Source organism: Nelumbo lutea, chromosome 1 (assembly GCF_056320005.1).
Source record: "Nelumbo lutea isolate HS-2025 chromosome 1, American lotus-T2T, whole genome shotgun sequence".
Taxonomy (NCBI): Eukaryota; Viridiplantae; Streptophyta; class Magnoliopsida; order Proteales; family Nelumbonaceae; genus Nelumbo; species Nelumbo lutea.
Window position 1 is genome coordinate 555,225 of NC_142684.1, and position 15,996 is coordinate 571,220.

The 15,996-nt window shown below is 41.9% G+C and overlaps 1 long non-coding RNA gene across 1 annotated transcript in view; it reads left to right on the forward strand.

Moving 5' to 3' along the window:
* Nucleotides 1-10,165, forward strand: part of LOC148873134 (uncharacterized) — a 28,027-nt gene extending 17,862 nt beyond the window's left edge. Inside the window, exon 2 of the long non-coding RNA XR_016105085.1 lies at nt 9,741-10,165. This is a non-coding gene — a long non-coding RNA (uncharacterized LOC148873134). The remainder of the gene's footprint in view (nt 1-9,740) is intronic.
* The last annotated feature ends 5,831 nt before the right edge of the window (nt 10,166-15,996 follow it).

Below are 15,996 nucleotides of genomic sequence, written 5' to 3' on the forward strand. Positions count from 1 at the left end.
CATGAAAGATCTTGGAGAAGCCTCCTATATACTGAGTCTTTGACTCTATAGAGATAGATTGAAGTGGATAATAGGATTATCCCAATCTGCCTACATTGACAAAATAGTCAAAAGATACAGCATGGAAAACTACAAAAAAGGAAATGTTCCTTTCAGGCACTGAGTCACTTTCTCCAAGAAGATGTCTCCCAAGACTTCTATGGAGATTGATGGCATGAAAGACGTTCCATATGCCTCTGCCGTCGGGAACATCATGTATGCCATGCTGTGCACTCGCCCTGACATTGCTCAAGTAGTGAGTGTAGTAAGCAGATTTCAGGCCAACCCAGGGCAGGAGCACTGGACTGTTGTGAAAAACATACTTAAGTACATTCGAAGGGCAAAAGAGTTTTGTCTAGTATTCGATGGTAGTTCATTACAGATCCAAGGGTATACAGATGCCGATTTCCAGTCGTCTCCAGATGATAGAATGTCTACATCTGGATAAGTTTTCACGATAGGATCGTGTGCTGTTTCCTGAATGTCAGCAAACAGGGGTCCTGAGTAGCAAATTAATAGTCCACAACCCAATCCGAGCGCATTACTGTAAGTGAGGATGCCTTATGAATGAAGGTGTTTATTCCTGAATTTGGAATTCAGCACATCACCCATTCCACTGTTGTATGACAACACTGGACCTACGAGAAGATGAAAGTAGGAGGTAGCATCAATGGAGAATGTGGTAGACCCATTGATTAAGCCACTGTCACAGAAAGTGTTTGAGAAACACATGGAATGCATGGGATTCCAGATAGTACTTGATTGGACCTAAGTGCAAGTGGGAGCTATTAGACAGTTTTGTATGCCCTTAGCTTCAATCAAAATGATGTACTTAATGAGTTTATTGTGAATGAATAAAAGTGCATATTTGATTCATGTTCCCTTGGTATGTTTTTGCGTAATAACCTTAAACTGGACACTTAATGAGACTCATTTAGTTTAGAATGTTCACAGCTAGTGGGTCGGTTTGGGGAGACCTATCTTGACAAGGCTGACACTGTGCCACCACCAAGTCGGTTGGGGTAGCTTGTCTCAGCTATCGGGGTAAGACCTTAGGCACATATAGTGTAGGAGTAATTGAATATTTGAACTGGACCAGATTTCCAGTATTGCCCTGGACCTTGGAGATTGATGGGCAAAACTGGAAAGTTACACCCGGCCCCTAGAGTCGATTATGATACTGCACTAGGTGTCGGATTGGGCTGTCTTTGATGTACCAATCAGTGAGATCCTTAGCGGGGGTCAAAACCTGGGTATGTTGGGATAGTCTGAGAATTCATCTGAGTGGGTGATCATAGTGACAGGATCAGCCCCTTTGTCTGACAAAGGTAATGATCGGGGATGCACTCTCACTGATGGAAACCAAGACTGCCGGCAGCCGATTTCAATCGTTGAGATTTGTTTTGCAAAATATATTTTATATGAGATATAAAAGTATATAAATTATGGTTTTGAAATGATTTGCAAAAGGTTTTAATTCCCGGGATCCATATGAGCAGAGAGTGCAACACTGTTCCTTGCAGCCGAGGGAGAGGTCCTCTCTTGTCGGGCATTGTATGATCATTATGGGCTGAGAGGTTAAGTGTAAGACCAATGAGGATAATACCTGATGGGCTAATCTTGCATCTGTCCACAGAGCCCATCTGATGTGTCGGGCAGTGTATGATCATTACAAGGTGCTTGGCCCAGGGACCACTTAGGGTAAGTGTTGGGCCCATAGAGCCCATCTGATAGGTTTCAGGAGGTGCACTGTTCATAACAGTGTATTCGGCCAGGCCTTGTAACAAAGGCTGGGCTGAACCCATGTGGCTAATGTGTAGATCAATGTTTGGTCCCACGCCAGACAAGGAAGCCCAACTGAGAGCAGTTTGGAAGGCTAAATGAATACATAACCTTAAATGGGCCTTAAGCCCATTTCGAACTGGGCTAATTTGATTAGTCACTTAAGGGGTGAATTCTGAGATAGATCAGCTGATAGGATTGGGCCCACACCCTATCCACTTGGAGAGTCCAAGATCTAAATCTTATTTAGATCTAGAAACCTCCTAATTAGATTAGGAGATGGATGATCTAATCTGCAGATAAGATAAGGATTATCCCTTATCACTTAAAGGGACTTTTAATCCAAATATGATTTGGGTTAGCAATTCCTAATGGGATTAGGAGCTGATCCCTTTAAGTCTATAAAAGGAAGAGGGGGTGGCAGCCTTTAGAAATCACAAGCAAGCAATACATAGTCTTGTCTTCAGAGCTGAAATCACAGAAGAGAGAATCTGCACCCTGCAAATACTCTCTTGCTGCCTCCTTCTTGCAGCCGCCGCCTACAGCAGTTCGATCTCCAGTTCTTGGGAGATATCAAGATTGGATCTTGATACCAATCTTTTGGAGAAAAGATTGGTGGGAGTTGTATTCACAAGCCATCCAGGTGATTCTTGAGAATGATCAAGTTCTTTTGGTAGAACACTGTTGATTCTGCTCCACCCTGCACTGCGCCATTTTGAATGGGAGCAGATTTTGGATCCTTCCTTGGGCATGAACACCTCCATTTGGAGATACCACTTCTCTGTTTCATGTATTATCTCTCCCTACTCCTTTTGGTTCAGATCTGGTTTAGTTTATGATTTAAGAAAGATCATTGAAAATATGATTTTCTAAATGGGAATTCGATTCCCAGTTGAAGGGAGAGAAAATTTTTTGAAATTCGCCCTCTTATTCCGCAATCTTTGGGCGTCCATATGATGGATTTCCTATCCCTTCAGGTTGAACTGAGGAATAACCAACAAATGTATAGTTCGGGCATACAAGGTAAACTTCGCAGTATAACATAGAGATGCCTTAAATGTTAAAGGTAGCCCGAGATAACGATTACCAAAAAATCCTACTTCGGGTATGCAGTTCTGATAGCTCGGGTGATGAGATTGCTTTGGCAAAAAATAAAGGGAGCATTTCATACTTTGAAGACAAAAGAAATTTCATTTGCCATGCTATAAAAAAAAACCGAGCTATACTGCATGAGAATGTTCAATAAGAGATATAAAAGGGCTCAACCACCCAAGAAGTTCTTTTCAAGACCAGGTTCTGGCACCTGGGAGCCACCAGCAATCAGAAGAACAAAAAAGCAGAGCCGCCAGCCTCAGGGGTCCACCTCCTCCACCTCGTCCTCGTCCTCTGGGGAGTCAGGCTCTTCCTCCTCTGCCTGTCCGCCGTCTCAGGAGCCAGGCCCTTCATTGTGATGCTGTCAAGGTTGAGCCTAGAGAATTTCTTTCAGACCAACCACTAGCAGAGCTTGAATCCGGAGCGGTATGAGCTCGAGCCATACTCCACTTGGAGGTTGTGATACTCCTGGGAGTCCTTGAAGTCCTAGACCGCCCTCTCCCGCTCGGCCTCTACCATGGTGTCGAAGTTCTAAGTTCGGTCCAGAAGTGTGGACTCCAAGTCCTGAACTTGTTTGTGAAGGAGGTCCCTCTCTATGGCCACCCTCGATGACTCCTCCCTGTTGCATGTGCTCTCCTTGGAAAGCCTGGCGATCTGTGCCTCTTGGTCCCGGATGAGCTGCTCCTAGGATTCGCTCCCCTTGCGAGTGTGAAGGAGCTCACCCCGGGTCCGGTCGAGCTCACCCTGGAGCTTCCGAATGATGACCCTCTGATTGCGAGCATCACCGGAGTGGATGTTCGTTTGGAGGGCCATGGTGTGAATGGCGGAGTTCACCTGACAACAAGAGACTAAGGTCAGAAGATAGCAAAAGGAAGCAAAAAATGAGGAGAGGGGAAGGACTACTTACCACCATACAGTGAGAGGCGGTGAGCACGACGAGATCCCCGTGCTCCATCTCCCCCCACTCAGCGATCTCCTCATTGCAAATCCCCCTTCGGCTCTTCCACCTGGCCACTACATAATCACCCTCCCAGTTCCCCACTGGAAGCCATGGGTAGGGAAACGAATAAGAAGGACCAGGAGGAATCACCCCTTGCTACAGGAGCTCGCCCTCCTCGAGGCCAACTCTGGCAGCACCTCCTTCAGATGGAGGCAGCGGAACTTCAGGCGGTGGAGAAGTGAAGTCTGGCTCCGTAGACCCAAACTTAGTACCCCCAGAGGTGGGAGTCCGGTCAGGAGGCGATCTCTTCACTTTGCACTTCTGGTTGCTTGAGAGGAGGTGGCACGCGTCAACACTAGACATGATGGCTACCAAAAAACCATGAGATATTAGTTCGGTAAGAAACAAAATGTATGTATACACAATATTGTTACAAGGCACTACGCGACCTAAAAAGGGCAACCTACCCAGGCTCAAGCCAGCTTGCGCAAGCTTATCATCGGTCAAGTAGTCCGAATAGAGGAAGCCTACCGATGCCCAGGACAGCATCGTTTTCTGAATTTCAGGGTCCAGCTCGGCCTTGAGTTCCTGGATGGCGCCCCTCCAAGAAGTTGGGAAGGGCCACTCCTCGGAGTTATGAACCACAAAATAATCCCGCTTCCAGGCATGAATCCTGTTTGGTAGCTTGTACAAGAGCTTATAGCCGCGGCGGGGAGAGAGGTAGTAAAAACGCTTTTCCGGAGGAACGTGAGGAGTGACATTTTTGATACAGAGAATAGAAACAAAAATGTCATGGTTCAAGGGGAGGCAGTACTCATAACACAAAGAAATGGTCCCAACCATGTTCCAGATAGCGTTGGGATGAAGCTGATCGATGATAACATTAAAGTGGTTTAGCACCTCCACTATTAGGGGATGCAGGGGAAGACGCAGGCCAGCCTCGAGCTATTCCTGGAAAATAACCATATCATCGGGACCATGCTCCCAAGGGAAGTTACCAGTGGGGAGACTGTAGACGAGGTCCCTAGGAAGGTGAAAATAGTGGATTAGAGACGTAGGTCTCTCCGCCGTCATAGAGGAAGGACCGAAGGTGTCAGGCTTCCTCCCTCGAGAAGTAGAGGCCACATCACTAGAGGTCTCCCGAGCCTCCGGAACCTGCTCCCAAGCACCCCCCCGAGCTTGAGGGAGCGTCATCGTCTTGGTTGCCATCCCGATAATAAGTATGGTACGGATACCCAGACATGATTGACAATGATTGAGACTCACCAGAAAAGACGAAACGAAGTGAACGGAAGAGCTCGGGTAGACTAGATGGATGCGCGACCTCAGAATCCGAAGACAGCAAAATAGCATGAAAGGAAATGAGGCTTAGGGGGCCCTCCTATTTATAGTCACTGTGCCTTCGAATCAACGGCCCAGATCATGGCAGATCTGATGGTTCGTAGTCAAGTTGACCACACGCTTTCTGAAACTGAAATGTGACTGGCTGCACGTCTCTAATGATTGAGGTAGTGGCAACTGCACGACATCCGGAGTTAAGAGCCACTTCAGCGCGTTTTTGATATTCAAAAAGACAGAAATCCCCTGATTCCCATGCACGCATTTAATATGAGCAGTCAATCAAGTTTGAATTTTGGTCAAATCAACTTGTCACACTTCATGAACTCCTCACGCTAAGACAACACTCTTAGCCCGAGGAGTGGGGGGCAATTGATAGAGGATGATTTGACCCGACCTACTGAGATGATGACATGTGGACCTGACTCAGCATGAGCAACAACTCAGCATCGTGGCCTGACCACAACTAAGTAACGAGCCTATAGAGCGTCTTGCTACGTCATAGCTCGCTATAGGGGGAGCTTGCTACAACACCTGGGCAGAAGAACTGCCCCAAAGACCAACCTTGATGAGGGTCACCTCGAAGTACCCCTGAGAGCTTGCAACAAAGTAGCTCGTGGCAAGGATATCTCTTTATGAAGTAACTTGCGATTGAGTGATGCGATGCTCTCTGGAAGCTTCCATCTGACAAGACTATACCGGTCAGACTGTGCTACGTCTCTCGACTGGTGGCGCAGTCCTTGTCCTTTCGATAGTCTGCACCCACGTCTTTCGATAGATGGAGGCGTGCCTGCTCCTTTGGGATGTGTCGCTCAGCCAAGCAAATAGTACACTATAATGATCACCTGTGCAGATCTAGCAGGTAATGGCTGCAACAGGAGCCCAGTGGCAGTTACGCCCGATTTGACAAGAGGCCCCTATAAAAGCCTTTTAAGCGAAAGGGAGAGACACATTCACTCATTCTGGAATTTTCATCTGAACTTGAATTATCTTATTTGCTCACGAGCTAACCTCACGAGCACAATGATCTAGCGCGACCTACACTCTTAGCCTTTTATACTATTTTCTTCCTTCCTAGCGTTCTAACTTAAGCTTCAGAGTATTCCTGCCGGGCAAATCCCCGGGAATCCTTCTTCTTCGTCTTCTCAAGTGTCGTCCACTGCCAACAAGGAGCCAGTCAGTAGCCAGCTAGTAGTGCCCTGATCGTGCCGCATCATAAATAAGATCAATAAAGAATTTAATTTCAGATCATTTACCCAAAATTGGGAACTAATTTCCCAGAAAAAATGGTAAATGCGCAAATCGGGTAGAACACCTTCAACCCATTTGCGCAGATCCAGATCTGCTTTAATTTTGTTCAAGATTTGAACCTAGCTCTGATACCACTGAAGGGATGAGAGATCCATCACATGGATGGCCGAACCCTGCAGAAAGGTAGGGTGAAATTTCAAAAATTTCTCTCTTTCCCATCTGGGAATCGCATTCCCTATTTTAGAACACTGCATTTTCAAGGATCAATCTTGAACCAAACTGGACCAGATCTGAAACCAAAAGGGAGGAGAGTGATATACCTAATACGAAGCAGCAGTAACCCCTAGTGAAGGTGTTCACGCCCAAAGAGAAAACCGAAACCTATTTTCACTAAAGATGACACAATGTGTGGTGAAGCAGGATCAGTAGGACGGTTCTTTAGCAAGAACCGAAATCTTTAACAAGAATGGAGTAGAGGGCTGGTGAGCACGACTTCAGATTGCTTCTTCTACCAAGAAGCAATATCAAGAACAATTCTTGATCACTCCTACAAGTGGAGATCGAACTAGGTAGGGGCGGCAAGAATAGGGAAGAACTTTGCAGATTGCGGTGTTGTCTACCTAAGGAATTCACCCCCTTTATTTATTGCCTTCTCAGGATCAGCCTCCTAATCTAATTAGGAGAGGGTTCCTTAATCCAAATCTGTTATTTGGATCTGGACACTTGAATGAATAAGACACTACCTGACAAGAGAGGACCTCTCCCTCGGCTGCAAGGAACAATGTTGCACTCTCTACTCACTTGGATCCCAGGAATTAAAACCATTTGCAAACATTTTGAAACCATAATATATATATATATATATATATATGTGTGTGTGTGTGTGTGTGTGTGTGTGTGTGTGTGTGTCTATATAAATATATTTTGTGAAAACAAATTTCAACGGTTGAAATCAACTGCCGGCAGTTTAGGTTTCCATCAGAGAGAGTGCATTCCCTGATCATTCACTTTGTCCAACAAAGGGGCTGATCTTGTCACTATGATCACCCATTCAAGTGAATTCTCAGACTGTCCCAACATACCCAGGTTTTGACCCCCTCTAAGGATCTCACTGATTAGCATATCAAAGATAGCCCAATCCGACACCTAGTGTAGTACCATAATCGAGTGTAGGGGTCAGGTGTAACATTCCAATTTTGCCCATCTATCTCCAAGGTCCAGGGCAATACTGGAATTTTGGTCCGGTTCAGGGTTTTAAGAAAACCCACACTGCATGTACCTCCGGTCTCACCCTGGCAGCTGAGACAAGCCACCCCAACCAAGTTGGTAGTGCATCAGTGTCAACCTTGGCAGGATAAATCTCCCCAAATCTATTCAGCGGATATGAAGATTCTAAACTAACATGAGATACATAAGTGTCTACTTTAAGGGTAATACACAGAAACACCCCAAAACACATGAATCAATTATCCACTTTTATTAATTTACAATAAATGTCATCAAGTACATCAATCTGATTGGAGCTAAGGGCATACACTATCTAACAAAACTTTTACAATTTAATAAATTATTGGCAAGTTAATAATTATTGCACTTCATAATCCAAATCTTGTAAGAAGAAGCAATCTTGTGGATGAAGGGGACTATGGATCTCTTGAAGTGAAAGGAGATCTCCGTGTAATGGTCTCACATTCTTTGAAGGACATCAACAATGCGTGGGAGTCTACAACACCATTTAGACCAGGTAGGACAGTGGTAGAGCCAAAGGAGAGCTAAAAGCGATATTAGAGCTGTAGAAACACACGACTTCCTATAAGGGGTTCCATCTAGAGGCATTATGAAGAGAGACACCGACACTAGCAACGGTGAGGGTACGAGCGATGAAAAATTTATTGAGATAGAAGACGAGGTGGAGGGGGTTTTATGATGAGGAATGTTGTGGCAACCGAGATGGATGGAGGGGGGATTTTTCTACCACCACTGGTTCGAGTTGCAATGGCGATGGCAGAACATAGGTGCCATGAAGAAAAGAAAAAGGAGGGAAGGAGAGGGAAAGAGGATGGGAGAATGAGAGAGAGAGGAAAAAATTTGAGTGAGGGAGTTCATTGCTTCTGTTCGCTATTGCTCTATTCTATGTCTCCTCCTTCGTCAATATTCCAACTTAGGATTAAAGAGGAAAGAGCCTTTTTCCCTTCTTTTATTTGTTTAGAGAGAAAGGGTAAAATGGTTGAAAAACTATAAACAAAAGTAATTTTGGTATTTTTAATTATTTAATTCTCCCATGGTGTCAGGTAATGGTGCTAGATTATCGTAGGTACCGGATTGTAAGCATTTTGAAAGTTTGGGTATGATTATCGCATTTGTCCCTAGATGCAAAGTACAGGTAAAAGTTTTCCTAATTTAAAATCCGGCGTCCTATCTATGGGATGCCTCTACCATTCTTTTTTCTTAGCTGACATGCCACGCTATGCACGCTCTTCTAGGTCTATTGTCGAGCAACCCAATATACTAATTTGCATGACCCTTTACTTCACTTTTCCTTCTCCATGTTGCCGTACAGCATGCCACCACTATAAATAAAGAGAACAGGTGCATAGGCCTTAGGCCTTTTAGGAGATGAGAGAAAAACCCAATTGAAAAATCGAGCGAGAATGGCCACCAGAGGCGCTCTAGGGTTGCTTCAATACATCTTCTCCGGCTGCATGACTGACTACAACTCAGAAATCGAGCGGAGGCCCTAGAACCACAACTGTGATCAACTTGATCGATTTCTAAAGATCAATTTGTATGTTGATCATAAGCCTACTATTACAAGGCGTTTGAAATTTTAGGCAAAAAGGTTGAATTTTGTTCTTGATGAAGGAAAGTTTGGGAGGGATCAAATGTTTTAATCCAATCGTTGAAAGGATCTATAGAAATCTGTATTTTTGTTGCACAGAAATATGTGATTGAGAGAATTAGAACCACCACCAATAAAGTATCAAAAACTCAGTTGTTTTGATCCGGTTTTGAGATGGATCACCAATTTGAACTAGCTTAGGAAATGGAAATAGGAGGAATTAAGGGAAGGCTAGAAACATGTAGATACGAGGGTTGGAGCATAATGAATGATCTATTATTTCAATATTTTATCAGTTAAATAATAAATGCAAGAGAAGAAAAAAAATTTCCCTATTATTACAATTTATTATTCAAACTCAGTATCATGCTATCTAAAAACTAAATAAATGAATGATCAAACTTGTACGTACTTCATTTCTTTTATTTATTTTTTTGTTTTGTTTGCCCTTGTGTTTAGCGCAATGGAGGAACCGGGATCCTGGCGGGAGGAAATGATCGGAATTGGTGACGAGGCTTCCATTGAACCAACTCCGATGAAACCTTCAACACTTACTTAGCATTGTTGATAGCTATGTTTATAACCCTAGCAAGTGCACTAGTTATCAAGTAGTATAAAAATATCATTCCCACGAGGATTTAACAAAATAAGTATTAGAACTACAGCCTTAATTATTTGGACAATCAAATTCCAAATTTGAAGATAGAACTAATGAAAAGCAGAAAAAGAAAACAAGAGCAGAAGTAACCAATGCTGAAGTATGTAACGATGGATTGAATTTGCTAGGACTTTTGGTCCACCTAACCATTCCAATGAATATTAATGTATGAGATTACCCAAGATAATTTGTCATTCCCATAAATTGAAGTGTTTCTAATTTTATTTAATATTCTCTCTCGAGATATACTAAAACTATTTCTATCAGGTAACCCTTCGATCTCTCGACTAGAATTTTCAAGGTAGCAGTGCATTAAGTTCAAGGAAAAACTATTGCATTCAGATGAATCATGTGTATATACCCTTATATATCATTCAATTCACACTATGAATTATGTGGTCTGCTATATGAATTCATCTCTCGATTCATTCACATAAACCTAATCAATTAAGAGATGGTCACTCCTAATAGCATTAAGCAAGATAACTCATAGACTATATGGAAATTATGATCTTGGATAAATCAGTATAAAAATATATTCATTGTTATGATTAGGCTTTCCATAATCCTAGCTACAAATAAATCAGTTCATACTAGAGGAAATAAAATAAACAAGAGGAAAGAAAGAACTCATGGTGTCGCCCTTAGAGCTGAGGTCTCCTCTTCTCCTTGCCGCCACCTTCTTCTTGTAGTCTTCTTTCTTTTGTTTCTTTTTTTTTTTTTTTGTGAGTGCAATTTATTCTCCATCTCACAAGGGTCATAGGGTAGAGGTAGATAACAATACTCATATTCTAAGTTGCTAGTTTTACTATTCAACTTGGAATAGCGGAGTTGTGACTGAATTTATATCATGAACCACTAGTTTTACTATTCAGTTCATGACAGCAGAGTAATTCGAACTTTGTCCCATTCTCTTCTTCTCGTCCTTTTTTTTTCTGAATTAATTGTTGAAGTTTATGCATTAACAGTTCATGATGTTCACTAGCAGCTCGAATGTTCATTAAGACTTCAACCAAGCACACTATACACATGAATAGAGTTAGTGCTGGCCATGATGAAAGTCCTATTCAACTTCCTCATCCTCATGTATTGTGAAAAAATTGGATAATTCACAAGAATGCATTTTAGCACTTATAGTGATTTCCTTCAACTTCATCATATTCCCTCTTAGATTTCACCTTATAGACAACAATAATTATGAGGCAATTTCCAGTTTATGCGGTCTATCAATGTATTTATGTATTGGAGTGATTGACGTGCATAGCTATAGCCTCCCCCACACTTATCATGAACATTGTCCTCAATGTTCGTATAGATAGAGTGTGAAGATGAATTCAACAATGTGAGCAGTGGGATTTCAAGCATTTGAAGGGGTTTAGAGAACTTCCTTGAAGAGCGTTCTGAATTCAGGAATGGTTCCTTTGTTTGGACCCAATAAGCGCTTGTTTTCTATCTGAAGCTCGACATTCCAGTGGCGTGAACGATCGTCTAGGTATATAGTTGATAGGGTAGGCATCGTTCCATCCACTATATATGGTTTGAGGTGCTGACCATTGACCTTAAATGTGCCTTATGTCGGGTGCGTCACCTCTACAGCTCCATGAGGGAAAACTTTTGATATGGTGAAAGGTCTAGACCACCTCGATTTCAGCTTGCCTGGGAATAACTAGAAGCATGAATTATACAATAATACTTGTTGTCCCACCTAAAAGTCATGCCTCAATAAATTATTGTCATGCCTTCGTTTGGTTTTTTCCTTGTAAATCATGGCATTCTCATATGCTGCATGTCTGAATTCATCCATCTCATTTAGCTACATTCATCTCTGTTCACCTGCGGCTTGCAAGTCAAAATTTAATAGCTTTAGGGCCCAATATGTCTTATGCTCAAGTTCAACAGGTAAATGACATGGTTTTCCAAAGACCAACCTATATGGGTACATGCCGATGGGTGCTTTGTATGCAGTTCTATATGCCCACAATGCATCATTTAACTTGACTGACCAGTCCTTCCTAGACGAGTCTACCGTCTTCTCCAAAATTCATTTTAGTTCCCTATTAGCTAATTCGACTTGGCCACTGGTTTGAGGGTGATATGAGGATGCTAATTTATGCGCTCCACCATATTTTCGCATCAGCCGCTCAAATTGGGTGTTGCAGAAATGAGTTCCCCTATCACTAATTATGGCGTGAGGTATGCCGAATCAAGTGAATAGCTTTTTGAGGAAGTGCACTACTCTCCTAAAGTCATTTGTGGGTAATGCCATGGCTTCCACCCATTTGGACACATAGTCAACAACAACTAGGATGTATTTATTTCCAAAAGAATTTGGGAAGGATCCCATTAAGTCAATACCCCATACATCAAAGATTTCATAGATTAATATATTAATGAGAGGCATTTCATTCTGTTGAGAGATGTTACCTATCCTCTAGCATTGGTCACATGCAGACACATACTTGTGAGCATCCTTGAACAAGGTGGGCCAATAGAAACCTGATTGTAACACCTTGGCTGCAGTGCGGTTGAATCCAAAATGGCCTCCTGCTTCCCAATCATGGCAATATCGGAGTACCGACTCCATCTCCTCATCGGGGACACACCTCTGAATGATCTGATCTACACAAAGTTTATACAAAAATGAGTCATCCCACAAATAGTGTTTTACATCAGAGAAGAATTTCTTCCTCTCTGATATGAAAGATTAGGAGGGAGAACATTTCTAGCAAGATAATTGGCAAAATCAGCATACCAAGGGGATGTATCTACCTGAATGGAATAGAGTTGCTCATCCAAAAGATCATCTTGGAGGGTGCTAGTTATCTTCCATTCCCGATATGCATTATCTAACCGGGAAAGATTATCTTAGGTTCTTGTTACCCTTTTTGTCATGGATTTCAACATCAAACTCTTGCAGCAACAGGATCCACCTGATCAGCCTTGGCTTTACATCCTTCTTTGCAAGTAGATGTCTGAGTGCCGAGTGATCTGTATACACAATAACCTTGGACAAAATCAGATATGAACGAAATTTATCAAAAGAAAAATTACCACTAGTCGTTCCTTTTCTGCCGTGGTGTAATTCTGTTGAGCTCCATTCAAAGTCCTACTAGCATAGTAAATTGGCTGAAAATGTTTGTTCACTCTTTGTTCTATAACAGCTCCAATTGCCGAGTCACTCGCATCGCACATTGATATATGGCTCATTGTGACACTAGCAAGTGCACTAGCCATTCAAGTAATAAAGTAGTGAGTGAAGTATCGTTCCCACGAGGATTTAGGAAACAATTACCAATACTAAATTGAGCACTTCTTATCTGATCAACAAATAAATCAAAACTCTAATGAAAGCTAAGAAATCCTAAATTAAAATCTATCTAAATCATTGGCCCAATTGCCTTCAAATCAGGATAGAAGAGTAAGCAGTAAATGTCAATCTCAGAATTCAGCAATCTATCAATTTGGATCATTCGAATAAATCATGATTGAGCCTTGGTTTGGTGAAACCCCAAGGTCATGAACAGCCTCTCTTAAGCGCATGTTCATCCTATGCATGAGTGACGGTTCTTCTATCTCTAGCAAGAATCTAATCCCCATGCATGCATTTCTTCAAACACTTCTAAGGCATCAATTCAAATCTGAATTGATCACCAACTGAATTGTGCAAGTTATGTCTAACCTTGCACTCAATTCAATTCTTGAATAGTAGATCTGAATTCCTAGAGTCTCTCTCAAGCACTCTAGGAATTCCAAGCTGTAGATTAATTCAGCCAATCTGAAAATTGCAGATCTGAATTCTCTTTCAAGCAATTTAGATCTTGCAATCTCAGATCTGAGAATTCAGATCTGAGTTTTGAAGGTTAGTTGGCCGAATTACTCTACAATAACACCCTTATTCAAGAAACTTCAAGTACAATTCATGACCATTTGAATGAATAAAAAAGAATTAGATTGCTGAACTGAAATTTTACAAGTTGAAATACATCAAGGAAGAATGGAAACAAGGAGAAAGAAGAAAGAAAATATAACAAAGAAACTGAATTCAAATCAAAAGAGAATGAAACTACAAATGATTTATTACAAAAGATCTTTGAATCACAAACCCTCAATTCGAACTCACCTTCTTCTTCTAGCTTACTTGTCTTGAACTTCCTTCAGCCCTTCTTCTTCTTCTTCCTTGCGCCTAGCCTTTTCTCTTCTCTTCTCTCAAGGTGGCCGAACCTCTAAGAGTGGGAGAGCCTTCCTCTCAAGCAATTGAACAACTCTCTCCCCTCCTAGAGGCCTCCTTATATAGTTTTTCAAGGGGGCTCTTGCCCCTTCTTGAAGTCTCTAGAATTGGGTGTATTACACCCCTCATGAACCTTCTAGAGTGCTCCCTCTTTCTCTTCAAGAAACATCTAGGAGTTGCCGCCCCTAGCTCCCTTTGGGCTGCTATTTGGGCTACAACTTAGCTTGCTTTTGAGCTCATGTGGGCTACACTCTAGGCTGTTATTTGGGCTAAAAATGGGCTGGGCCGAAATTTCCTTCTTGCTAGGCTTCTTCCCTTGGGTTTTCCAAAGAGTTAGTTTGCACTACTTGGGCCGAATGAAACTCCCTTGCTCTCATGGCTGGGCCGGACTGAACTTGATAAATTTTGGGCTTTCTTTTCTTGCTTTTGCCTTCTTTTTGTTGATTTGGCTCCCCCTGAAATCTTTCTTGCAATCAAGCTAAAATAGGGCAAAATCTAATTAAACCTGCATAAAATTTTATGCAAAAACCTCATAAAATATAGATAAATTGTAGGTTCATCAAATACCCCCACACTTAAGCTTTTGCTTGTCCTCAAGCAAAGACATCAGCCATAAACTTAACATTCCCCCCTTCTGTTCTCACCATTTACTTGGTGAACTTTTTAAGATAGAAATGCATCGAGTAGTCAGGGAACTTTTGTAAGTGCTCAACTCTTATTCTTGTAAATTACCATTTAAGATATGTATCAGATCCAAGGAAAGGAGAATATGAATTTCATCATAGTCTAGCCTTCACTCCTAATTCATATATAAATCAGCTCCTTAATTGTCAAGGTTAATAATCAAATTTCACTAAGTTTCACATCTGTAACTAAATCTCAATGAGAGTTCAACTTTAGAGTGCCCCTTTGAACCTCGGTTGTCACCACAATTACTTATTTCTAAGGGTGAGTGCATCTTATGCTCCATCTCACCCTTTTTTTTTTTCGGTGTGAGTGCATTTTATGCTCCATATCACACACTTTTCTCTCTCTTTTTTTTTTTTTTTTTTTTTTTTGGTGTGAGTGCATCTTATGCTCCATCTCACACTGGTCACTTACTTGAGGTAGGACTCATGTTCTGAGCTGCTAGTTTTACTATTCAGCTCAAAATAGCGGTGTCAATTTGGGCTTTTGAACCTCAAGAATCAGCACTTCAGATGTGCACTAGCTCTCTTGACCATTAACCATAAAATCAAGGGCTTCCATACACATGAAGATAGTTAGGGCTAGTCATGCTGAAAAGCATATTCAACTCCCCTTTTCTCATGCATATATCAAATTGGGTCATTCACAAGAATAAAAACTTAACAAGTATATCAGTCTCCCTCAACTCATTGAATTCCTTCTTAAAAAAAATCATCAAATAAATAGTAATGAACTTGAGGGGTTCCAGTCTTTTTTGGTTATGTCATTGCCTGCATGTGTGTTGGGGTGAATGAGGTGCATGGTTTCAGCCCCCATACCCTAGCCTCGGGCTCACTCCCCCACACTTAAGATGAACATTGTCCTCAATGTTCGTAGTGTTAGGGGATCACACTTGCTAGAGCAAACTGAAGAAAAGAAAATGATGAACTGAGTCCTTAAAGAATTGGAATTTTGAGAAAAAGATCTTTATTTTATTAACTAATATTCTAAAAAGATAAATGACAAAAAGATTCCTTAACTTGTTCATGAGCAAGCATAAGAGATTATTGGTTATCAAGATAAACAGTGGATGGAGGGGGTACAGTACCGCCCATTAAATATGGTTTCAGGCGCTGACCATTTACTTTAAACGTGCTCTGAAC